The sequence below is a fragment of the Pogoniulus pusillus genome, chromosome 2, assembly GCF_015220805.1.
Source record: "Pogoniulus pusillus isolate bPogPus1 chromosome 2, bPogPus1.pri, whole genome shotgun sequence".
In the NCBI taxonomy this organism is placed as follows: Eukaryota; Metazoa; Chordata; class Aves; order Piciformes; family Lybiidae; genus Pogoniulus; species Pogoniulus pusillus.
This window is the reverse complement of record NC_087265.1, coordinates 4,018,385-4,044,370: the sequence shown is the minus strand read 5'-3', so window position 1 is coordinate 4,044,370 and position 25,986 is coordinate 4,018,385. Positions and strand designations below refer to the sequence as shown.

Here is a 25,986-nt window from a genome sequence, read left to right as displayed (position 1 = left end):
TCTCATAAATCCTCTCCTTCTGCAGACAGTTTGAAGCTCTCACCGAATAGGTGAAATTGCTGCAGATGTTTGCTGGAAAACCTCAAACCCTCTCTGCTGTTCTTTCTGGTTTACCTGTTAGCTGAGGTGCCAGGATGTCGCCTCTCCTGCATCTTTGGTGGGGGAAAACAATGGCTTGAGCTTTATTCTGCTGTAGCAAGACAGATGATGGGAAGAAGATTGTGAATGAATTAATCACAAACATTTGTGTCTTGCTAATGTGTTTTGTGATGGGAGACAGAGTGTGTGCATGTTTCCTATTGCTCTTTTACTTTTTGGGTTGTTCAACTTGATTAGAAGTTGAACAATGCTGCTTGCTCTCCCTCGCAGAAGCGAGCGGCGCTAACGTGCCGTGGAGCTGTGACTGATGTGTTCTCTAAACTCTCCAGAGCTTGTTGTGCAACAGACTTGGCACCACTACCTGTTGAAATTTTGATCGAATCTTGACTTCCTCCCACCAGCAGACAGTGCTGGGATGACTGCAGCAAAACCAAGAAGCAGTTTTCCTTCTGGTTTCCCCTGGTTTTTCTCTTTTCGGCTTCTGTGCGGTTTCCTCTCCTCTGGCAGCGTTGTCCTCATGCATGAAGGTTGCCTGACAGCTCCCACCACTGTTACCCAGCACAGGGCTGACTCCAAGCTTCTCCCCTTTCCTATGCAGGACACAACTGGTAATAAAAATGATGGATTGCACCCCTCCTTCTCAGGCCCTTCCAGATGCTTAAGTGACCTGGTTGCTCATGCTCAGCTGCTTTAGGATAAGGTCTTCACCCTCTGACTCCTTGCAGATTCCCTTTGAATATGATTGGGAGCTTCCATTGCCTCTTTCTTATACTTTTTATGTTTCAGCCTGGGATTAGCCTCCTGACAACTTCCCTCCCCCCACTTGCCTTGTCTTCTGCCCTGCTCTGTTTTAAATCTCTTTGTATTCAGGACTCAACACCTACAAGGCTATGGCCTCTACAATGAACTTGAAGAATGGTCTTTTCAGTGGTTTCAGTCTCTCAGGGCCACAACTGCTGCCTCCTCTGTCTGGGAGCAGGGCACATCAAAGTCAATTGTCCTCTTCTTTGGCATCTGCACTCAAAGTCAAAATGAAAAGAAACATGGCTGTGTCTTTGGGAATTTGTCTCCTGGTCCATGAGTTCTCTCACATCAATCAAAGAAAAGTGCCAACTGCTATGGGCAGGCTCTTTTAGAATCACAGAAGCAGTCTGGGTTGGAAGGGACAACAGGATCATGTGATTCCAACCCCTCTGCTGTGAGCAGGGACACCCTACCCTAGAGCAGGCTGCCCACAGCCTCATCCAGCCTGGCCTGAAACACCTCCAGGGATGAGGCTTCCAACACCTCCTTGGGCAACCCCTTCCAGGCTCTTACCACCTTCAAGCTGAACAACTTCTTCCTAACATCCAGTCTGAATCTACCAAATTTCCATTTTTGTTCCATTCCCCCCACTCCTATCACTGCCTGACAGCCTAAAAAGTCCCCCCCCAACTTTCTTGTAGCCCCCTTCAGATACTGCAAGGCCACAAGAAGGTCACCTGGGAGCCTCCTCTTCCCCAGCCTGCACAGCCCCAACTCTTTCAGTCTGTCCTCATAGCAGAGCTGCTGCAGCCCTCTGAGCATCCTCGTGGCCCTGCTCTGGACACACTCCAGTATCCCCACCTGTCTCGTAATAGGAGCCTCCATCTCCAAATTCCTAGCTCATCAAGAAGAAATAATCAGGTGTGTTGAAGATGTAGAAGCTGCTCCCCAAATTGATTCTTGTAGCACTAGAGACCACAACCTCGGTCTCTGCCCTTTACTTGCTACTCCAAGACCTTTGCACTCAAAGACATATCAAGAGAAGCTCCTCTGAACACTGTCTCTCTGTTCTTAGGCCTGTAGCAGAAGTCCTTGACTCCATCTATGAAATCAAAGGGAAAGAGCAGCTCTTGAGAGCAGCCCCTGAGGCAAAGAAAACCATTTCAGCAATGCCCTGTAGCACCCTGAATGGAGCTAGCGCATGGAGCTTGTGACCCCTTGGTGATATGAGCCCTTAAAGGTTGACTCACTTGAGTCAGCATGCATCCTTTGGTGTCTTCAGAGCATGGAACCATATCCAGAAACACTGGATTGAGAGCAGCCCTGAGGAGAGGGACTTAGGGGTGGTGGTGGATAAGAAGCTCAATATGAACCATTAGTGTGCTCTTGCAGCCCAGAAAGACAACCAGAGCCTGGGCTACATTAAGAGAAGTGTGGGCAACAGGGCAAGGGAAGTGATCCTCCTTCTCTGCTCCACATTAGTGAGACCACACCTGGAGTAGTGTGTCCAGTTTTGGAGCTACTGTTGCAAGAGGACTATGGAGGTGCTGGAAGGTGTCCAGAGAAAGGCCATGAGGATGATCAGAGGGCTGGAGCTGCTCTGCTGTGAGGAGAGCCTGAGGGGTTTGGGGCTGTTCAGTCTGGAGAGAAGGCTCTCAGGTGACCTTCTTGTGGCCTTTCAGCATCTGAAGGGGGCTACAAGAAAGCTGGGGAGGGACGTTTTAGGCTGTCAGGTAGTGATAGGAATGGGGGGAATGGAACAAAGCTGGCAATTTGGTAGATTCAGACTGGATGTTAGGAGGAAGTTGTTCAGCATGAGGGTTGTGAGAGCCTGGAAGGGGTTGCCCAAGGAGGTGTTGGAAGCTTCATCCCTGGAGGTGTTTCAGGCCAGGCTGGATGAGGCTCTGGACAGCTTGATTTAGTGTGAGGTGTCCCTGCCCATGGCAGGGGGGTTGGAACTGTGTGATCCTTGTGGTCCCTTCCAACCCTGACTGATATTATGATCTGCTCTGGATGCCAATTCTCAGTCCTTGCCTTTCCTTACTGCTACTCCCACTCCAACAAGACCTAAGGAAGAGGTTAGCCATTGAGCCCATCCTTGTCTTCTCAGCACAAGCAGGCACAAGTCTTTCTATAGCACTTCAGAAATCCATGTGGGAGCCAAATCCTTCTCTCTTATTTACTTTCCCCCGAGTTATGCCTGGTAGCCACCTAAATTTATTTGTAACCTATCAAGTGCCTCGTGATTCATAGGTGCCTTCCCTGTAGTGCCGCTGTATGCCGTCGCTCACGTCTAGCAAAGCCTCCAAATGTTACTTTCAGAGCTGCAGACTCCCAAGTGGGATTGACAGTTGCTTAAGTTCCTGGTGTTAGCAGTGGTAAAAAAGAAATGGCAGCACCCCTACTGCGTTTGGATTATGGGTTGTACACACAGAGAGCATCTCTGACATGTCTGTGCTGCCCCTAACGATGCAAAGAGAGAGGAAATTCAATGTAAAAAGGTTTGTGCCTAAAAGGAGAGCTCTAGAAGTTAAGGGAAGTGGTGGAGGGGAATAACAAATCTGCTCTTAAAATTTCTCTCACCTCACTTAAGAAAATGGGGTGATTTAAGCTGCCATGTGGAGATTGACATGAAAATTTGAAGCCTGTATCAGCGACTGTTATGTAAATGGTTCTTGAAAAGGCTCTGGATCATTTACTCAGAGGTGTATTTAAAGCAGGAAATGACTTATTCATGCATTGTTTCATGAACTCATACTGTGATTTGTGGTGTTTTTCCCCCCCCCCCCCTCTTCCACATCCCCCCAAAAAAAACCTGCTTGAAGTATAGCTCAAAGAATAAGGAGTAGAAACTTGTGTGATAAATATTGGACTCTGTCTTAAAGGTCTTTCATGGAGTCACAGAATGGTTTAGGTTGGAAGTGATCTCACAGCTTAGCCAGTTCCAACCCCCTGCCATAGGCAGGGACACCTCCCACTAGAACAGGTCACTCAAGATCTCATCCAACCTGGCCTTGAACATCTCCAGGGAGAGAACATCCACAGCCTCCCTGGGAAACCTGTTCCAGTGTCTCGCCCATCCTTGGCACCATTCAGGGCCAGGTTGTTTGAGGCTCTGAGCAGCTTGCTCTAGTAGATGTCCTCCTGATTGCAGTGGCGTTGCATTGGGTGACGTTTAAAGGTCCCTTCCAACCTGTGATCTAGGATCCCATTCTGTGCTCCACAACGTCCCTGGGCAACCTGTGCCAGTGTTTCACCACCCTCGCTGCAAAGAGCTTCTTCCTAACATCCAGTTTCAATCTCCCCTCCCATTCCTCCTCATCCTCTTGTTACAAGACCTTGTCAATAGTCCCTCCTCAGCTTTTCTATAGCTCACTTCAGATATTGGAAGGCTACTCCAAGGTCTCCTTGAAGCTTTGAATACCTCCAGGGAGGTTGTAGATCACAAAATCCTGTGTGAACTACCCAGGATGACCCTGCCTTGGCAGGGGGGTTGGACTTGGTGATCTCTGGAGGTCCCTTGCAACCTGTGAGGTGCTGTGATTCCGTGTTTGCCCAGATAATAAACAAGGAGAGACTAATTCAAAGATCTTTTTAATAATACCAGGCTTTAATAATGTATTTCTGATTTGAGTGCTGCTTGCTAGGAATCTTTTTAATGTGTTTTGATTACTTCTGATGTAATTAATCTTTACCTAGTCCTTTTGTGATTCTGTGATATGGAATGATGCTGATAAACTTCAGAGGTTGGAAAGGATCTCCAGAGATACCTGTTGTGAAGGGGACTAGTTGAGATGTGAGTTTGGGGTAAAATGCAATGAGGCTGATTTTAAAGTTATTACATAATTTATTAACATACACAAAACAATTCCCCCAGACTTATTTACAACTCTCCACGCAAGTCCTTTGATGTGGTTAGCAGCACTATTTTACAGAGTGTCTCTATACAATGGAATATTCAATGGTTTCAGAAATGTCTTTTATAGGGAGTCTGTCGGCTTCATTCGCCGCTTGTGAGGTTGATGAAAATCCTTCAGCAACTTGAACAGAGAGTGAAGAGAACTCACTAGTCTTGGCACTAGTGGTGTTCCCCAAGGACCATTGCTGGGCCCAGTCCTGGTCACTATCTTTATTGATGATCTGGACCAGGGAATTGAGTCCAGCATCAGTAAGTTTGCAGATGACACCAAGCTAGGAGCAGGTGTGGAGCTGTTGGAGGGTAGGAGAGCCCTGCAGAGGGACCTGGCCAGGCTGGATGGGTGGGCAGAGGCCAATGGGATGAGACTGAACAAGGCTAAGTGCAGGGTTCTGCACTCTGGCCACAACAACCCCAAGCAGTGCTACAGGCTGGGGACTGAGTGGCTGAGAGCAGCCAGGAGGAAAAGGACTTGGGGTTGCTGGTAGAGAATAGCTGAAGATGAGGCAGCAGTGTGCCCAGGGGGTCAGGAGAGCCAATGGCATCCTGGGCTGGCTCAGGAGCAGTGTGGGCAGCAGGACAAGGGAGGTTCTTCTGCCCCTGTGCTCAGCACTGCTCAGGCCACACCCTGAGTGCTGTGTCCAGTTCTGGGCTCCTCAATTCAAGAGAGATGTTGAGGTGCTCGAAGGTGTCCAGAGGAGGACAACAAAGCTGGTGAGGGGCCTGGAGCAGAGCCCTGTGAGGAGAGGCTGAGGGAGCTGGGGGTGTGCAGCCTGCAGCAGAGGAGGCTCAGGGCAGAGCTCATTGCTGTCTGCAGCTACCTGAAGGGAGGCTGAAGCCAGGTGGGGTTGGGCTCTGCTCCCAGGCAAGCAGCAACAGAACAAGGAGACACAGTCTCAAGCTGTGCCAGGGGAGGCACAGGCTGGATGTTAGGAGGAAGTTGTTGCTAGAGAGATTGGCATTGGAATGGGCTGCCCAGGGAGGTGGTGGAGTCACCATCCCTGGAGGTGTTGAAGCCAAGCCTGGCTGAGGCACTTAGTGCCATGGTCTGGTTGATTGGCTGGGGCTGGGTGCTAGGTTGGACTGGCTGAGCTTGGAGGTCTCTTCCAACCTGCTTGATTCTCTGATTCTCATGTCTGTGGCCCAAAACACAGGCAGGGAAATACTCAGCAGAATTCCCTGTGGGCTGCGCAGTGGAGCCAGCTGCTGGCTGAGGCTCCAGGCGGTCTGGGGCGGCTCGAGGCAGGGGGCAGGCGAGCGGCAGGGGAGCGAGGCAGGAGGCAGGGGGCAGCAGCAAGCTCCTTATTTGCCTTTGCACCCCGTGCATAGGGTAATGGCCGAGGCTGATGGTCTCAGGGGCCACACGCTCACCCGTCAACCTCTGGCCATCACCCAGCTGGCCCCAAAAGTGGCAGAACCCAGAGGTGTTGTCCTCCAGAAACCGGGGGGGGGGTGCACAGGCCTTGCGCGCGGCAGGGCCGCGGGCCCCACGGAACCCCCTCAGGCGACCGGATCAAACCGGACTGGGCTGGCTGGGTTTCTCTGTGCTGTGTTCCCGCCTCTGGCTGCAGTGCAGGCAGGTAAGTTAGACAGGACCTGCTTAAGCCCATTTTGTGTCCTTTGGGACTATTCACCACAGCCCAACCCCCCTGCCAGGGCGGGACCCCCAGGGTGGTGTGTGCAGGACTGGGTCCGGGCAGGTCTCCAGAGAAGGAGACTCCACAACCTTCTGGGCTGCTCAGGGCCTCATCCCACCTTGAGCACCTCCAGGGAAGTGACACCCACGGTGTCTCTGGCAACCTGTAGCAGTGTCTCACCACCCTCACTGTAAAGAATTGATTGCTAACCTCCAGTCTCAGTCTGCTCTCCTCAAGTTAGAAGCCATTCCCCTCACCCTGTCACCAGCAGCCTTTGCACCAAGTCCCAGTCCAGCTTTCTCATAGCTCACTCCAGGTGCCAGAGGTTGCTGTAAGGCTTCCTGGAGCTCTCGTTTCCCTCCAAGCTGAACAGCCCAAACTCTCCCAGCCTTTCTTCAGGGCTTTGAGGCCTTTAAACCTGACAGCTCCACTGGGACAGCACTTGGGCTGGAGTCATAAGGCGTTTCTAGGGAGGATGACTTTTGGCTTGGTGCAGAGCTGGTAAGATCAGCTCATTCTAGCAGTGACAAGGCTCATGGGCAGATTGACTGCCACTCCTTGGGCTTAAAAAGAGAAAGCACATATTTTCAGAGCACCCTGAGGCTTGATGCTGTGATAGTCTCAGTTGTATCAGAGTAAATGACAGTGGAAATGTCTGAAGATGTCAGAGCAGCTCTGAAATGGCAATGCCGTGTGGATACAAATCTGAATGGAGCTGCTGCTTGCCCAGAGCAGGTAGAGAATGACACTGAGAAACTTGGGGCAAAGCTCGTTCTCTTGCATTTGGATTTGACTCAGGTTTTGGAGGTGTAGTAACCTTCAAAATGTTGTCGGTGACAGTCAGTAATATCTTTTTATTGTTCAATTAGAGTCAGTGCACTTGCCACAGCCATCCATGTAAGGAGAAATGTCAGGATACAGGAGTTGGGGCTCTGCAGCCTGGAGAAGAGAAGGATTTGAGGAGGGAGGGACTGTATACAAGGTCCTGTAATGACAGAATGAGGAGGAATGGGTTAAAACTGGCAGAGGGAAGATTTAAACTGGATGCTAGGAAAGGGTTCTTTGCAGGGAGAGTGGTGAGCCACTGGCACAGGTTGCCCAGGGAGGTTGTGGAATGTGAGCATGTTCTGTGCCTCTGTGCTCAACAACCTCTCTGGAGGTGTCCAAGTCCAGGTTGGGTGAGATCTTGAGCGACCTGTTCTGGTGGGAGGTGTCCCTGCCTATGGCAGGGAGTTGGTGCTGGATAAGCTTTGAGGTCCCTTCCAACCTAAACCACTCTAAGATTCTAAATCTGACTCACACCTCCCTGGCATTGTGTGCCTCTGCCATCAGCTACCTCTGGTCTTGAAGGCAGAGGTGAAGATCCAGGGGCACAAAAGCAAAAAGATATCAGAGATATTTCTCACATTTCCCTTTGCCAGTTGTACAGCAAAGGCACCTTTGACCTGAAAGCTCCTCTGTGCTCTGTAGTGATTCATTGTGCTGTATGGGGGTGAGAACTTAGCTTCCATTAAATAGAACTGAAAGGCTCAATTCTGAAGAGAGACGTGGAGGTGCTGGAGTGAGTCCAGAGGAGGGCAACAAAGCTGGGAAAGGGCCTGAGGAATAAATCTTATGAGGAATGACTTAAGGAGCTGGGGATGGTGTAAAAGAGAGGCGGATGAGGAGAGACCTCAAACCCTATGGGGAGAGGCTAAAGGATCTGGGGATGTGCAGCCTGGAGAAGAGGAGGATCAGGGCAGACCTCATTGCTGGCTACAACTACCTGAAGGGAGGCTGCAGCCAGGTGGGGTTGGTCTCTTCTGCCAGGCAAGCAGCAACACAACAAGGGGACAGAGTCTCAAGTTGTGCCAGGGCAGGTCTAGGCTGGATGTTAGGAGGAAGTTGTTGTCAGAGAGAGTGATTGGCACTGGAATGGGCTGCCCAGGGAGGTGGTGGAGTCACCGTCCCTGGAGGTGTTGAAGCAAAGCCTGGCTGGGGCACTTAGTGCCATGGTCTGGTTGATTGTCTAGAACTGGGTGCTAGGTTGGACTGGATGAGCCTGGAGATCTTTTCTGACATGGTTGATTCTAAGATTCATTGCTGTCGACAGCTACCTGAAGGGTAATTGTAGAGAGGCTGCTGCTGGGCTCTTCTCACAGGTAATTCAAGACAGAACAAGGGGGAATGGCCTCAAGCTGAGGCTGGGGAGGTTTAGATTGGACATTAGGAAAAAGTTCTTCAAGGAGAGAGTGGTCAGGGCCTGGAATGAGCTGCCCAGGGAGGTGGTGGAGTCATCCACCCTGGCTGTCTTTAAGGATGGTTTGGATGTGGTGCTTAGGGCTATGGTTTAAAGTGAATCTTGCAGAGCAGGGTTAGAGGTTGCATTTGTTGATCCTGAGAGACTTTTCCAACCTGCCTGTTTCTGTGAACTATCAAAGTCTTTTGGCCTGGGGCTGATTTAGAAATGTTCTTGGAGGATTCCTGTTGTGTTTTGGGTTGGGTTTTTTTTCTTCCCTTAGAGCTGTCTCCCACTGTGCTCTAGAGAAAAAGGGCCTGCTGAGCCTCCATACTTGGTTTCCAGCAGAGATGTAGTCCATGCAGACTCTATGACTGGATTTTCTGGTGTCCTGCACATGAGCCAAGCAAGAGGAATCTCTGGTTCGGATAAATCACTTCAGCCATGTAACCTCTGATTGGCAGGAGGCAGAGAAACAAGGAAGAAAGTGGGAGTGGGGAAGATAGACCAAAAAATGAAGCAGAAATAAAGGCCTCCTGGTTAAGATTTAATCTTTGTTTTTTACCGGGGGGGGGGGGGGGGGGGGGGGGGGGGGAAATGTGTAACTCAAACACTGGCAGGAGTGTATTTATAAATCTGAAGAATAAATCAAAAGCCAAGCATGTGTTTGGGCTCCACAGAGTAATAACTCACAGTTCATCTCCATGTGATCTACACATGTTAAGGGAAGATAAATCAAGCAGAGGATAAGAGTTATTAGTTGCCCACATGAAAGGATTTGGGGCTGACATCATGCGGGTGGAAGGGATGATCAGAGCAGTGAATGATCAGAGAAGAAACTTTGTGTGTCTTCCCAGATGGGTTTTGCCAGGCCCTCTTTTGCCATTAGCTCTGTGTTTGCCTTGATGCATGGCTTGGAAAAAGAGAATCAAGCCTGTCCTGCATGTTTTGCTTCTCTTGGAGCACTGAGTCACAGAGCACTGGAACGGGCTGCCCAGAGAGGTTGTGAAGTCTCCATCTCTTTTGATGTGTGGAGTTATATTTTGGCTCAAGCAGAACAAGCAGGAGGGTGGTTGAGGGAATTGAGCATCTTCTCACTTGCTCCTTGGGATAGGACAAGGAGCAATGGATGGAAGCTGCAGCGCAGGAAGTTCCAGTTCAACACCAGAGGGAACTTCTTGACTGTCAGGGTCCCAGAGCACTGGCACAGGCTGCCCAGAGAGGTTGTGGAGTCTCCTTCTCTGGAGCCTTTCTAGGCCTTGTCTGGCTGTGTTTCTGTGTGATCTGAGATGGATTGTATGGTCCTGCTCTGGCAGGGGAGGTGGACTTGATGATCTCTTTGCATCCCTTCCAACCCCTGACATCCTGTGAGCCTGTGAAGGAGAGAAGGCCGAGTGATGATCTGAATCATAGAATCCTTTGGGTGGGAAAAGACCTCTAAGACCATCAAGACCAAGAAAAAGTAGTGCCCTTAGTTAGACCAACAGCACAGTTTGACCTGAAGTTGTGTTTTCTACAGGCTGCCATCTCTCAGAATGCTGGGAGCACAGAGAGCTGTGGGAAACGGCGCTGCTAAAGCCTGAGATCGCTCGCCTTGGAAAGGAGATGAGAAGCAGCGACAGCAGCACAGAAAAGTGAGTGCTGAGGAGAAGGGGAGGTCAGGAATTCCTCTTTCTTCCCACATATAAGAAGGGGCCTCCAATGGGATGGGAAAGTGGTCAATGGCAAGTGATGAAGAAATACTTGTTAACCCATTAGATGGCAGAACTCATCACTGTGGGAATTTAAGGCCAAATTCAGCAAGCCTCTAGGGGAGGTTGGGTCCTCTAGGGACAGCTGCAAAAATGTTTGAGTCTCTGAAGGCTGAGTGGCAAGAAGGGGACAGTGTCTCTTCCGTGGTGCCTAGGGAACAAGAGACAATAGGTACAAACTAGAACACAGCGAGTTCCACCTCAGTACAAGGAGAAACCTCTTTGCTCTGAGAGTTGCAGACCTCTGGAGCAGGCTGCCCAGAGAGGTTGAGGAGTCTCCCACTCTGGAGAGATTCCAAACCTACCTGGACATATTCCTCTGTGGTCTGCCCTAGATGGTCCTTCTTTATCATTGTCATTGGAGTAGATGATGTCTAGAGGTCCCTGCCAACCTCTAGTGTTCTGTGATGCTACATATAGTCTCCTTAAACAGCCCTAAAAGATCATCATTTTCTTCTGTGAATGTGCATCAAAGTCAGTGCCTCCAAACAGGAGGATGGAGCCAACCTCTTCTTGGTGATACCCACTGACAGGACAAGGGCCAGTGGGTGCAAGTTGAGGCATAGAAGGTTCCTTGTGAACCTGGGCAAGAGCTTTTTCCCTGTGAAGGTGACAGAGCACTGCAACAGTCTGCTCAGGGGGGTTGTTGAGTCTCCCTCTCTGGAAATGTTCAAGACCTGCCTGGATGCATTCCTGAGTGATCTGCTCTAGGTGCTCCTGCTCTGTCAAGGGGGTTGGACCAGATGATCTTTCAAGGTGCCTTCCAGCCCCTGACATTGTATGATTCTATGAAACACCTGATTATCTTTGTTATCTTTAAATTCCTTTGCTGTTTGGGTGTGAATATATTGTTATGATTGAGATCTGGCAGTGAAACAGATGCTGATCTGGTTCTGAGTTCCTTGCTCTGTATGCTAAAAGCAACAAAAATACTGAGGTTTCAAACCCCAAGAAATTGGATTTTCCTTGAAGGAAGGAATTTCTCTCTTCTTTTGGACTGTGTTTATCAGTGATCTGTTGTTAGTTTTACTTGCTGTTCAGAAAGTGAAGCTATGCAAGTGCGTGCACGTATAATGCGGGGTGCTACACTTGGCCACAAGAACTCCAAGCAGCACTGCAGGCTGGGGACAGAGTAGATGAGAGCAGCTAGGAAGAAAAGGACCTGGGGGTGCTGGTAGAGAATAGCTGAAGATGAGGCAGCAGTGTGCCCAAGGTGGGCAGGAGAGCCAATGGCATCCTGGCCTGGATAAGGAACAGTGTGGCCTGCAGGACCAAGGAGATATTCAACATTGGTCAGGCCACACCTTGAGTACTGTGTCCAGTTCTGGGCTCCTCAATTCAAGAGAGATGTTGAGGCACTGGATCATGTCCAGAGAAGGGCAACAAAGCTGGTGAGAGGCCTGGAGCACAAACCCTATGAGGAGAGGCTGAGGGAGCTGGGGGTGAGCAGCCTGCAGAAGAGGAGGCTCAGGGCAGAGCTCATTGCTGTCTGCAGCTACCTGAAGGGAGACTACAGCCAGGTGGGGTTGGTCTCTTCTCCCAGGACAAGCAGCAACAGAAGAAGGTGACACAGTGTGAAGCTGTGCCAGGGCAGGTCTAGGCTGGATGCTAGGAGGGAGTTGTTGCCAGAGAGAGTGATTGGCATTGGAATGGGCTGCCCAGGGAGGTGGTGGAGGCACCGTCACTGGAAGTGGTCAAGAAAAGACAGGATGAGGCACTTGGTGCCATGGTCTAGTTGACTGGATAGGGCTGGGGGATAGGTTGAACTGGATGATCATGGAGATCTCTTCCAACCTGGTTGATTCTATAAACATCAATAATTCTGATAGTCTAATAAATATTTTTCAAGGGCCACCATCACTCTGAATCATAGAATCAACCAGGTTGGAAGAGATCTCCATGATCATCCAGTTCAACCTATCCCCCAGCCCTATCCAGTCAACTAGACCATGGCACCAAGTGCCTCATCCTGTCTTTTCTTGACCACTTCCAGTGACGGTGCCTCCACCACCTCCCTGGGCAGCCCATTCCAATGGGAAATCACTCTCTCAGTGAAGAATTTCCTCCTAACATCCAGACTATACTTCCCCTGACACAACTTGAGACTGTGTCCTCTTGTTCTCCCAGGCAACCAGCAACAGAAGAGTCCAACCCCCACCTGGCTACAATGTCCCTTCAGGTAGTTGTACACAGCAGTGAGGTCACCCCTGAGCCTCCTCTTCTCCAGGCTAAGCAACCCCGGCAGAACAAACTGGACCCCCTTAGTCTGAGATGTTTGGACCCAGCTATCCCTAATTTTCACTGCTATGAACATCTTTTTGTGCACACAATGATTCCTTTTAGGTATTTAAATATTCAAAGTAACTCCTGTGTATAAGCATCAAAGATCAGGGCCTAATGGGACAAGAAGCAGATGAAAGAGCTCATTGTCAGCAGGTAATAACTCCTTGTCATTCTCTGTGGGAGGCTGGTGGAGGTTAAAAGAAATTGGGAAAGATTGTTGCTAAGCACTTGCCATATCATCCCTTGGTTAACCAGCACCTAGCATAGCTTGGTTTTAAGATCTTCTCTCCCAAAAAAGTTCTCAGCAGCTGTCCTGCACCCTCTTAGTGGAAAGCAGAGCTGGATTTAGTCAATCCTTTGAGAGAAATAGATGTAGATAAGTGTTAAAAGCACAACATGATTTTAAAGGTCCCTTCCAACACAAACTATTCCATGATTTGACTCCTTGGAGAGCTCTTTGCAGCCTTTTGTCTTCATATTATTCCCCCCCCTTATTTTTCATGTGATGATATTTCTGATCCTTTTGCTGCTTAACACAGTGGTGCTGTCATTTGGTGTCAACCTCACATTTATCTGTAAATGAACATTAATCTTCCTGAAGGTGGGAAGGGAGGGACTTGGGAATGGCCTGATGGCAGTTCCTCATCCACTCATATTTGGCTGCTCGCCTTTAGAAAATTTACAGAATGGTTTAGATTGGAAGAGTTCTCAAAGCTCATCTAGTTCCAGCCCCCTGCCATAGGCAGGGACACCTCCCACTAGAAAAGGTCTCTCAAGGCCTCATCCAACCTGGCCTTGAATACCTCCAGGGAGAGGATGTCCACAGCCTCCCTGGGCAACCTCTGCCAGCGTCTTACCCATTCCTGACACCATTCAGGGCCAGGTTGTTTGAGGCTCTGAGCAGCTTGCTCTAGTAGATGTCCTCCTGATTGCAGTGGTGGTGGATTGGATGACCTTTGAAGGTCCTTTCCAACCAGTGATCTGGGATCCCATTCTGTGCCCTGCAACCTGTGCCAGTGTCTCACTGCCCTCACTGCAAAGAGCTTCCTCTTAACATCTAGTTTCAATCTTCCCTCCCATTCCTCTTCATCCTCTCATTACATGACCTAGTCCCTCCCCAGCCTTCCTATAGCTCACTTCAGATTTTGGAAGGCTACTCCAAGGTCTCCTTAAAGCCTTCTCTTCTCCAGACTGCAGAGCCCCAACTCTCTCAGCCTGTCCTCAGAGCTATTGCAGCCCTCTGAGCATCTTGGTGGCCTCCTCTGGACTGGCTCCAACAGTTTCATGTCCTCCTTGCGTTGGGGGCTCCAGAACTGCACACAGGACACCAGATAGGTTTATTAAAACTCTGTTATGGCCACATGGAAATTTGAATCCCATCTTGATCATCTCAGAATCCATTCCTGTGCATGAAAGGCTTCTGATTTCTCTCCCAAGCCCAAAAGGAGGCTATTTGACATATGTTTGTTGGCTAGTCTGTTTGAGAAATCTTACATAAATTCCAGGAGCTGCCAATTTCTGCACGTTGGAGGAGAAATGCTTCCATATTTGGATATCTTTTCTCCTACTCTGGGCCACAAGAGTGGTTTCCAAACCTTTCTGGTATTTGATGACAGTGGCATAATCTTGGAGACCTTTGTGTGCTGTATGTTCCTCCTTTCAGCTGTTCTGGGATTGCTTGGTGTGAATGATTGGCAGCTGGGGAGACTGTTCTTCAAGGCTTGCTGTCTCTGGAGTGGAGGGGGTTGGAGGAAGGGTGGGATATTCCTATGGCAAAAAATGTCCCCAGAAACCCCAAAACAAAACCACTGCCATCCCCCTGAGCCCTTCCCTTGCTCTTTTGGCTTTGTCTGCACATTGTGGTCCTGCTGTTGTGTTGTGTCTGTGGTGGTCTGGCAAGGGGTCCCTTCAGAGGCCATCAGGGTCACTCCTGTGGCAGTGCTGTGAAGCCACATTTGGAGTCTTAAGTTGAGCTTGCTTTTACAGTGATGGCCAATGGGTGGAAGCTGAGGCATAGGAAGTTTGATCTAGACATGAGGGGGAGTTTTTTTCCCTGTGAAGGTGACATAAGACTGGAACAGGCTGCTCAGAGTGGGTTGTGGAGTCACCCTCTCTGGAGATACTCAGGACTCACCTCGATATGTTCCTGTGTGATCTGCTCTGGCAGGGGATTTGGGGTGGATGAGCTTTGGAGGTCCCTTCCAGCCCCTGATATTCTGTAGCTGACCTTTGCTGATGGATCTAGTGCAGGGACATCTGTACACTGATCACTGCTGTAGGACAGGGGGTTGCTGTAAGGCAGAGGCTTTATCTCCTGAAAGGATCACAGGGTGTTAGGGGTTGGAAGGGACCCAAAGAGATCATTGAGTCCAACCCCCTGCTGGAGCAGGACAATACTGTCTAACACAGATCACAGAGGAACACATCCAGACAGGCCTTGAAAGGCTCCAGAGAAGGAGACTCCACAACCTCTCTGGGCAGCCTGTGCCAGTGCTCTCTGACCCTTACAGTAAAGAAGTTCCCCTTGTGTTGAGGCAGAACCTCTTTTGCTGCAACTCACACCCATAGGTGGATGTTGCTCTCATCTCCCTGCTAACAAATGATAGGACAAGAGGAAATGGCCTCAAGCTGTGCTGAAGGATGTTTAGTTTGGTTATTAGGAAGCATTTCTTTACTGAAAGAGCAGCCAGGCATTGGGACAGGCTGCCAAGGGAGCTGGTGGAGTCACCATGCCTGGAGATCTGATAAGAAATGTGTAGATGTGGCACTTTGAGATATGGTTCAGCGGGTGTGGTTAGGCTGGATTGATGCTGGACATCATTCAAGATCTTGGAGGACTCTTCTGACCTTAACAATTCTGTGGCTCATAGAATCACAGAATTAACCAGGTTGGAAAAGACCTCTAGGATCACCAAATCCAACCTATAACCTAACAGTTCTAATTAACTAAACCCTAGTGCTAAGTGCCTCCTTTTAAACACCTCCAGGGATGGTGATTCCACCATCTTCCCAGGCAGCACATTCCAATGCCAATCCCTCTTGCTGTGAAGAACTTGTTCCTGACATCCAGCCTGAACCTGCCCTGGTGCAGCTTGAGGCTATGTCCTTTTGTTCTGTTCCTGGGAGAAGAAACCAACCCCACCTGGCTACAACCTCCAAAGAGGGACCTCGGGGACTAAAGTACATTCTGTTGGGGTTTGGTGTCTAGGAATTAGGTTTACTACTTCTGAGGAGTCTCTTTTCCTTTCCTCTGACTTGCAGAGGGTGAGTTAGATCTTTCTACATTATCCTTTCCTCAGCTTACCTATTCATAATTCCTGCATTTGAAGAGCTGTTTGTTTAGAGATGTATATTCCTCTTGCTCTGGAATTTTATTTGCTGACTGCCAGCTCCAGAGTGGATTTTGCATGTTTAATTTCATTGTGTTTGTGGCTGGCAAGGAAGGCTCTATAAAAAAGATTCATTTAGTAGAGTGGTGCAAATGCTTATGAAGCTGAACTGATGACACTGAATATAAACCACTTCTTGGTTGTGCTTCCCCTTAAGGTTTGTTAAATGAACTAAAGTTTTTCATATTACATAGAGGTGCAGTTCTTTCTACCCACCCAGGCAAGACACAGACCTTAATATGTCTTTAGAGCTGCTGGCACCTGTGGAAAAACTTGTTCAGGTTCTAAGATCCCTGGATCTTAGGGACTTGTGGCAATTCCACTATCATAGAATCAAGCAGGCTGGAAGAGACCTCCAAGCTCAGCCAGTCCAACCTAGCACCTATCCCTAGACAATCAACCAGACCTTGGCACTAAGTGCCCCAGCCAGGCTTTGCTTGAACACCTCCAGGGACAGCAAGTCCAACACCTCCCTGGGCAGCCCATTCCAATGCCAATCACTCTCTCTGCCAACAACTTCCTCCTAACATCCAGCCTAGACCTCCCCTGGCACAGCTTGAGACTCTGTCCCCTTGTTGTGTTGCTGCTTGCCTGGCAGAAGAGCCCAACCCCACCTGGCTACAGCCTCCCTTCAGGTAACTGCAGACAGCAATGAGCTCTGCCCTGAGCCTCCTCTGCTGCAGGCTGCACACCCCCAGCTCCCTCAGCCTCTCCTCACAGGGCTGTGCTCCAGGCTCTTCACCAGCTTTACTGCCCTTCTCCAAACATCTTCCAGTATCTCAACATCACTCTTGAATTGAGGAGCCCAGAACTGGACACGGCAGTCAAGCTTGTCCTGCTGGCCACACTGCTCCTGATGCAGCCCAGGATGCCGTTGGCTCTGCTGCCCACCTGGGCACACTGCTGCCTCATCTTCAGCTACTCTCTACCAGCATCCCCAGGTCCCTTTCTGCCTGCTGCTCTCAGCCACTCTGTCCCCAGATGCCACTCCTTTTTCTTGCTTCCTATTTCCCTTTGGACCTTGAACTCTTTTACACCTGAAAAATGGCTATCCATGTGGAAAATCTGGATCTGAACTGTGCAACTATCTCAAAATCTTGATGCAGATGCATGCTCACAACATGAGGAACCAAGAAGCTTGGGCTGCATCAGAGTCTTTACTCCTGGAGTTGCATTTCTTCTGCCTGTGACCCAGCAGCCACAGTTCCCCAGTGCCAACAATGTATTGAATTTACATATAATATTTTTTTCCTGGCAGTGGGATACAATTAATTAGAAGTTGTAATGAGCATTTTAATCTGATAGTTTGCAGGAGGCACTTCCTTAGGCTATTAATGAGGGCTCTAATGAAAAATGCCTGCTTCTGATGCTCTTCTACTCATTGGTGTCCAGAGGCTGGAAGTGGTCCTGATGATACTGCTCCATTCTGGACTCCTTAATGCTTCATTAGTGTTCTGGTGAGGTTGCATGGCAATGCCAGGTCATGTAGGGAAACTTGGAAAGGTAAGACTTGTAGAGCAGAGCCTGAAGCGGATCCTGCACCTGAGTTAGTGTAATCCCAAATGCAACTCCAGGCTGGGTGGTGAATGGCTGAGAGCAGCTCTGAGGAAAAGGACCTGGGAGTCTGGGATGGGGAAAAGCTCAACATGATTTGGAGCCTCTTCAACTTGCTTTTGGGTTATTAAACACTCCAGGGGCAATGGGTGGAAGTTGAGGCACAGGAGGTTAATATATATGAGGCACTTAGTGCTCATGGTCTAGGTAATTGGATAGAGGTGGGTGATAGGTTGGACTGGAGGATCTTGGAGGTCTCTTTCAATCTCATTGGTTCTATGAGCCTGCAGTGTGAGTGCAGCCCAGACAGCTACCATGTGTTGTGCTGCAGCAAGAGCAGTGTGGCCAACAGGGCAAGGGAGGGGATTCTGCCCTTTTGCTCTCTTGAGACTTCACCTGGAGTCCTGTGTGCAGTTCTGGAGCCCCCAACACAAGAAGGACATGGAACTGTTGGAGATAGTCCAGAGGAAGCCACCAAGATGCTCAGAGGGCTGCAGCAGCTTTGCTATGAGGACAGGCTGAGAGAGTTGGGGCTCTGCAGTCTGGAGAAAAGAAGGTTTGAGGAGACCTTGGAGTAGCCTTCCAGTATCTGAAGGGGACTACAGAAAGGCTGGGGAGGGACTATTGACAAAGTCTTGTAATGAGAGGAGGATGAGGAAGAATGGTTTTAAAGTGGCAGAAAGGAGACTGAAATAGGATGTTAGGAAGAAGTTCTTTGCAGTGAGGGTGGTGAGGCACTGGCATAGGTTGCCCAGGGAGGTTGTGGAGCACAGAATCACAGAATGTGATCTTTGATCAAAGATCACATTCTGTGCTCCACGACCTCCCTGGAGGTGTTCAAGGCCAGGTTGGATGAGGCCTTGAGTGACCTGTTCTAGTGGGAGGTGTCCCTGCCTATGGCAGAGGGTTGGAACTGGCTGATCTTTGAGGTCCCTTCCAACCTAAACCATTCTATGGTGATTTGGTCATGCCCCTTTCCCATGTACAGGTACTGACATGCTGCCAGTGCTTCATCAAGGGACTGATCTTCTGCCCTCATCTCAGCTGACCTACATTTTAATGTGACCATGAACAGCAGTTATAACAAGATGCTGCTCAAAAGGCAGCATCTGATGTTCTTGCCTAATCCTCCAGTGTAGCTCCTTTTTCTACCTCTTGCATTTGTGTCTTGAGGGGGAACTGGAATTGTTTACTCTGGAGAAAAGGAGGCTCAGGGAAGACCTTCTCACCCTCTACAACTACCTGAAAGGAGATTGGAGCCAGGTGGGTGTTGGTGTCTTCTAACTAACAGGTGATAGGTCAAGAGGAAACAATCTTAAGTTGCTGCAGGACAGGTTTCAGTTCAACATTAGGAACAATATCTTGTCCAAAAGGGTTGTCGAGGCATGGAACAGGCTGCCCAGGGAAGTGGTGGAATCCTCACCTCTGGAGCTGAAAAAGCTGTGTAGATCTGATGCTGAGGGATGTGGTTTAGTGATGATCTTGGCAGTGTTGGGTTAGCAGTTGGACTTGAAGATCTTTAAGGTGTCTTCCAATCAAAATGATTCTACAATCCTGTTACAGCAGCTTCAGATGCAGTGACTTCAGTTTGGGCAAAAGGCAATCACTCAGCAAATCCCTGCACATCTGAAGTGCAAAGGAGTGTGCAGAGCAGAGGAGGGTGACCTCAGGCATGTTTGCATGGACTGGTTGGAGGAAGCTGTCACAGACAGTAAATCAGGGGCAGGACTACAGGAGATATGTTCAAAAACACAGAGGTTACCAGTTCCAGTCACTAATGGGTATAGCATCAAGAAGATGCCATATGCCTCACTGAGCATCTGATAGACATAGGAGACTTTGAACAGAGAGAGTTTTTGAGCCAATGACTTATCAAAGGCTGTCAGAATAATCATTTCCCCCCTGGTTTCAGTCAATTGCTGTCTGACAATTGAAAAAGCAAACCTATTCAGAGAGTGTTCTCCCACGCTGGTTTCTGATCCTCAGTGCTCTGCAGCCACAGGCTTGGAAGCAAAAAGGACAAGTACTCATATGAAGCACCAAGTGGAGGTGGTGGAACGTGAGCCATATGTGTTGTTTAGCTTTGGAACATGGCAGGGTTAGGAAGCCATTCTTGGAGAAGAAGACAAAGACATTTCCTCTACATGAAAATAATTGGTGGCAAATAAGATGCATGAAAACATTGCTGGAAATAATCATAGAATCAAGCAGGTTGGAAGAGACTTCCAAGATCATCCAGTCCAACCTAGCACCCAGCCCTGTGCCATCAACTAGACCATGGCACTAAGTGCCTCACCCAGGCTTTGCTTGAACACTTCCTGGAATGGTGACTCCACCACCTCCTTGGGCAGCCCATTCCAATGCCAGTCACTCTCTCTGGCAAGAACTTCCTCCTAACACCCAGTCTAGACCTCCCCTGGCACAACTTGAGAGACTGTCCCCTTGTTCTGTTGCTGCTTGTCTGGGAGAAGAGAACAAACCTACTTAGCTACAGCCTCCCTTCAGGTAGTTGTAGATAGGTCTGTAGATGACCAGTGTTGAGCCCAAGGGCAGAAGAACCTCCCTTGTCTTGCTGGCCACACTGCTCCTGAGCCAGGCCAGGATGCCATTGGCTCTCTTGCCCACCTGGGCACACTGCTGGCTCATGTTCAGCTACTCTCTACCAGCACCTACAGGTCCCCTTCTGCCTGGCTGTTCTCAGCTGTTCTGTCCGCAGCCTGTAGCACTGTGGCCCAAGTGTGGGGCTGGTTGTGGCCCAAGTGTAGAAATTCAGCTGAGAGCTGGGGACTCTTCCTGCTGCGAGAATGACTCAGGCTGCTGTAGGAGTGTGCTTAAATATGGGACACCATAATGATTGGTAAAGGATTTTCATTTCTTCTTGATGGCCTTTGCAGTCCTCTCTGTGTGTGCATTGGAAGCTTCTTTCCAGTTCTTGCCAGCGTTATCGAATCGGAACTCAATATTGCTCAGTGATCATACTGAACTCAGCATTAATCAGTGTCAACATTTAGCTCAGAATTAACAAACTTCAGACTTAGCTGTCCTCAAAACTTATCTTGGAGGTCAGTATGCAACACGAATTCTCTTTGTTTTACCCTATTGCATGAGGTGAGGGAAAGAAGATGCCAAAGGCTACCCACAAAGCAAACACTGTACGGTGCCTAGTCAAGTGAAATCTGAACATCAGTGATTACATTTTTAGCAGGATGAGTGTTCTGAGTGAAATACAGCAATCTGTCACTTGGCCTTTCTGTGACATTCAGTGTATTGAAATTACCAGAGAAAGATTGGTTTTTGACATGCTAAATTAACTAAGTTGGAAATTTGAGCGTTATCATCTCTGCTAATTGTTAGAGGGAGCGGCAAGAGTTGTTTGTCTTTTATGTTCTAAGCAGGCTCTTCACAGAGAAATTAAGCAAATCATTAAAAATGTGCTCCAAAAGGTTCATCTTTTGGTGGTAGAGGAATTGGTTGATGAAGAGAAACAACTCTTAATCTGAAGGCTCTCCCTTGCAGTCCAACAGAAGCATAACTGTGTGACATTTGCTGTTGTGTAAGTAATTGCATTGCATTCTGGTGTTCAGTCACAGAGTCCTAGCCTGGCTGGGGGTGGAAGAGACCTCTGGCACCTGGGAGAGAACAGCCCCAGGGAACAGGATCGGTTGGAGACTGATCTGTTGGAAGGCAGTGAAGAGGAAAAGGATCTGGGGCTCCTAATGGGTGGGAGGTTGATCATGAGCCAGCAATGTGCACTCATGGCCAGGAGGGCCAATGCCTTTCTGGGGTGTATTAAAAGGGCTGTGGTCGAGAGAGGTTTTGCTGCCTCTCTACTCTGCCCTGGTGAGGCTACATCTGTAGTTCTGTGTTCAGTTCTTGGCCTCCTAGTTGAAGAGGGATATAGAACTGCTTGAGAGAGTCCAGCATAGAGCCGCGAAGATGAAGGGAATGGAACATCTCTGTTATGAGGAGAAACTGAGGAGCTGGGGCTGTGCTGTTTGGAGAAGAGGAGCCTGAGAAGTGACCTCATCAATGTTTATAAAGATGTGGAGAGTGAGTGCCAGGAGGCTGGAGCCAGGCTCTGCTGGATGATGCCCAATGACAGGTCAAGGGGCACTGGGTGGAAGCTGAGGCATAGGAAGTCCCATGTGAACCTGAGGAGGATTTTGTTCCCTGTGAAGGTGACAGAACCCTTGAACAGGCTGCCCAGGGGAGTTGTGGAATCTCTCTCTCTGAAGATATTTAAGACCCAGTTAGATGTGTTCCTGTGTGATCTGCTCTAAGTGCTTCTGCCCTGGCAGGGGGGTTGGACTGGCTGATCTTTTGAGGTCCCTTCCAGCCCCTGACATTCTGTGATTCCCCTCTTGCTCTTAGAAGGCAGTTTCAGGTAGCAACAGCAATGCATGACAGGTCTGTGACATGTCAGCTTGTTATGTGTTGCCTGCAGTGGGGTTGTGGTGAGACCAGTTGCATTGCCAGGGCTTCAGCACACCCAGCTCCCCTGTGCTAGCTGTGTCCTGAAAGCACATGCTGCATTAATAGAGAGTTGAAGATTAAAGGAAGGTGAAATGCAGCCTGTGATTTGTGTGCATATGTACCTACAGTGCACATATATCTACAGAGTTGCCTGTTTGCACCCAAGGAGATAGCTCAGGATGAAAGCACAGGAATTCAGTTGGATAGTGTGAGCAGAATCCTCTCCCAACCAATGCAGTCTAAGATGGGCAGCACTCTAAAAGCTTCATACAAAGCTCTTGAGAGGTAAAGGGTGATGAGAGGAGGCCAGTATGCTTAAATAGCTAACATGGAAAAATGAGAAATAGGCCTTCCAGGAGACCAAGAGGATGTTTCTTTGTCAGATCTTTGCTTTTTTTTATTCATATATGGGGAGCAAGAGAGTGCAAGGCACTGACAGCCTGGTTCAACTGCTGTAATTAAATGTGTGTGAGGAAAGGAGTAGTGCAGCTCATCTCAGGATCAGAGTCACAGAAAGCATCCAGTTAGAGGAGACCTCAAAGGTCATCCATTCCTTCATGTTTATTCAGTGCTGACTTCACAAGATGCTTCATTCCCATAAACAAAGAGGTAGTAGATGCCCCATCCCTGGAAACATTTCATGGCAGGTTGGATGGGGCTCTGAGCAACCTGCTCTAGTTGTAGGCGTCCCTTCTGACTGCAGTGGGGTTAGAGTACATGACCTCTAAAGGTCCCTTCTAACCCAACTTGTGCTGATTTTATGATGAATAATAGCTGGACACCCCAGCTCTGCTCCTCTGAAGGCATTTTTGGCTTGACTGAGCTCTGCCTGAAGGCATAGGGTTCCCTGTGCTGAGGTTGCTCCTTGTGTGCAGACTGGGAGCAGGCTACTGCATGAGATTTGTAAGCAAGGCAGAGGAGAAGGGCAAGATTTGTCATTGCTGAACCCACCTGAGAGCTTCTTTCACTCATTACTAATTAGAGAATTACAGAAAACATCTTGTTGGAAGAGACCTCAGAGATCACCCAGTCCAACTTTTGACCCAGCACTGAAGGGTTAATACTGAGCCAAGTCCATGGACTGCTTAAACACTTCCCAGGATGATGACTACAGCACTACCCTGGGTAGACCATCCCAATGCTTGAGAAACTTCCCTGAGAAGAAATCTTTCCTAGCATCCAGCCTGAACTTCTGGGGTTGTATAGTCTGGAGAAGAGGAGGCTCAGGGCAGACCTCATTGCTGCCTACAACTACTTGAAGGGAGGCTGTAGCCAGGTGGGGTTGGTCTCTTCTGCCAGGCAAGCAGCAACAGAACAAGCAGATACAGCCTCAAGATGTGCCAGGGCAGGTTCAGGCTGGATGTTAGGAAGAAGTTCCTCACAGTAAGAGTGATTGGTATTGGAATGGGCTGCTCAGGGAGGTGGAGTCACTGTCGTAGAGGTGTTTAGAAGGAGGCTGGATGAGGCACTTAGTGCTGTGGTTTAGTTAATTAGAAAGGTTAAGTGATAGGTTGGACTGGATGATCATAGGAGTCTTTTCCATCCTGGTTGATTCTGTGACACCTTTTTCTCTGGTCCTGTCACTTGACTCCTGTCACTTGACATCAAGGAGAAGAGGCTGTTCCTTCCTCACTTCAACCTCCCTTCAGGGAGTTGTAGAGAGTAGTGAATCATAGAATCAACCAGGTTGGAAGAGACCTCCAAGATCATCCAGTCCAACCTAGCACCCAGCCCTCTCAGCCTCCTCTTCTGCAGGCTGAACATCCTCAGCTCTTTCATACTCCAGGTGCTCCAGGTCCTTCTCCAGCCTCATTGCCCTTCTCTGAACATGCTCCAGAACCTCAATGTGCTTCTTGTTTTAGTGAGGGTCCCAGAACTGAACACAGTGCTCCAGGTGTGTGGCCTGACAAGCACTGAGTGCAGGACAATCACCTCCCTGTCCCTGCTGGTCACACTGTTGCTAATCACAGAAACATCCAGGCTGGCAAAGCCCCTCTGGATCCCCAAATGCAACCTCTAACTCTACAAGATTGACCATAAACTGTATCCCCAGGCACTACATCCAGACCATCCTTAAACACCTCCAGGGTGGGTGTCTCCACCACCTCCCTGGGCACCTCATTCCAGTGCCTAATGCTGCTCTACTGGTGTGATCCTGGGTGGTGAAACACATCAGCACCCAACTGGAGGGTAAAGCAGTGGCTTCAGCACAGGGATTTCAGCTGCTCTCTTTTAATTACTGCCTGAGTTAGTTAACAGAAGTAAAGAAAAGAAGGCCTCTTCTGAGAAGCATAGGGAGTACTGTCAAATCCTTCCCCGTTCAGTGCTAATTAGTAGGTGGAAGAGTGGGGTTTGTATACACAGACTTAAATAACTGAGCAGCTGAATTTGGTGTAGGTGGAAGTTGTGTCTCAGAAGTTTTGTCTTTAGGCTTTGGTACCGTGTGGCCTTGCAAGCAGTGAGGAACTGAGTACAGATATATTGTAATGTTCCCTAATGTTTTGGCTTCTTGTGTGCAGACCTCCTCTTTAAGCTCATTGTTAGGCTTAAGAGTTGGCACAACACATGAAACTATGGGAAGCTGCTAGAAGGTAGTGTAAGCTGGGAGAAATATCCTATGCTTAACAAAGACCTCATTGCTGTCTACAACTACCTGAAGGGAGGCTGTAGCCAGGTGGGGTTGGTCCCTTCTACCAGGCAAGCAGCAGCAGAAGAAGGGGACACAGTCTCAAGTTGTGGCAGGGGAGGTCTAGGCTGGATGTTAGGAGGAAGTTGTTGGCAGAGAGAGTGATTGGCATTGGAATGGGCTGCCCAGGGAGGTGCTGGAGTCCCCATCCCTGGAGGATTGAAGCAAAGCCTGGATGAGGCACTTAGTGTCATGGTCTGGTTGATTGTCTAGGTCTGGATGCTAGGTTGGACTGGATGAGCTTGGAGGTCTCTTCTGACTTGGTTGATTTATAATTACTGAGGTTCATTCAGGTTTTTGAGTCTTAGCTTTTCCAGGATTGGGACTCTGATGCTTAGCAAAAGACTGGTCACAGACTGGCAGGAACTGCATCTCTGCACCACATTTGTACCCAAGGTTTGAGTGCTGAAAACAGCATTTTCTTTCCATGTTCGCTGAGTGTTATGCACTTGCACTAATGGATGGAGAGGAAGAAGTTATGGGTTGTTCCACAGTGGAAACTGAAGAGGCTTGCAGGAGAGTTCCATTATTCAGGTTTCAAATTAAGGTTCCAGCACCAGTTAGGACTAGATTTAACTTCACCCAGTTCTCTTCTCTGCACGTGGTGAGATGTAGTCTGTAATTAAAGCTTCTCTGCAGGAGCCCAGTCATAGTGCACATGACAGCAGCAGCAAGGGGAAGATTAAAACACCAAATCAAGCTCACTTGTAATCACTTGAATTTGTGGCTTAAATACTGTAAATGCTTCTGTATGTGTCCTAGCTTTGCACAACTTAGAGAGAAAAATCACCTTGGCTGCATTAGCACCTGCTTGGTAATGAGAGTCAGGAACAGAGTGTGGGAAAGATGCAGGCTGTGTGGTTCAAGCAGTTTGGTGTGAGTATTGCAACAGCGAAGTTCAAAATGCAGAGATAGCAGTGCTTGAAGCTGCCAGAAGTGCTGGAGGCCAAGCAGTTGTGGGGATGGGAAAGCTGCTTTGTAGGGTGCTAGCAAATGTGGAGGCACAAATTGTGGGGCAAAATATCAAAGCCTCCAGCCTCTTGTCTCATAGTTCCATGGTGAGAGTTGTTTTACTCTTTGTTGTACTTAACCTGTGAGCTTGACCACTGCTGTTGTCACCTTGAGTTTGCCTTCTGGGCAGAAATAGTTGCACCTCACCACCTTATAGTGCCCTTCCAGTATCTGAAGGGGATCTACAGGATGGCGGGGGAGGGACTGTTTGCTATGTCATGTAAT

General features: G+C 48.9%; 1 long non-coding RNA gene across 1 annotated transcript in view; it reads left to right on the top strand.

Moving 5' to 3' along the window:
- LOC135187522 (uncharacterized) overlaps positions 1-25,986 on the top strand; it is a 45,708-nt gene that overhangs the window by 5,221 nt on the left and 14,501 nt on the right. The window contains exon 2 of the long non-coding RNA XR_010307358.1: positions 10,134-10,248. This is a non-coding gene — a long non-coding RNA (uncharacterized LOC135187522). The remainder of the gene's footprint in view (positions 1-10,133; positions 10,249-25,986) is intronic.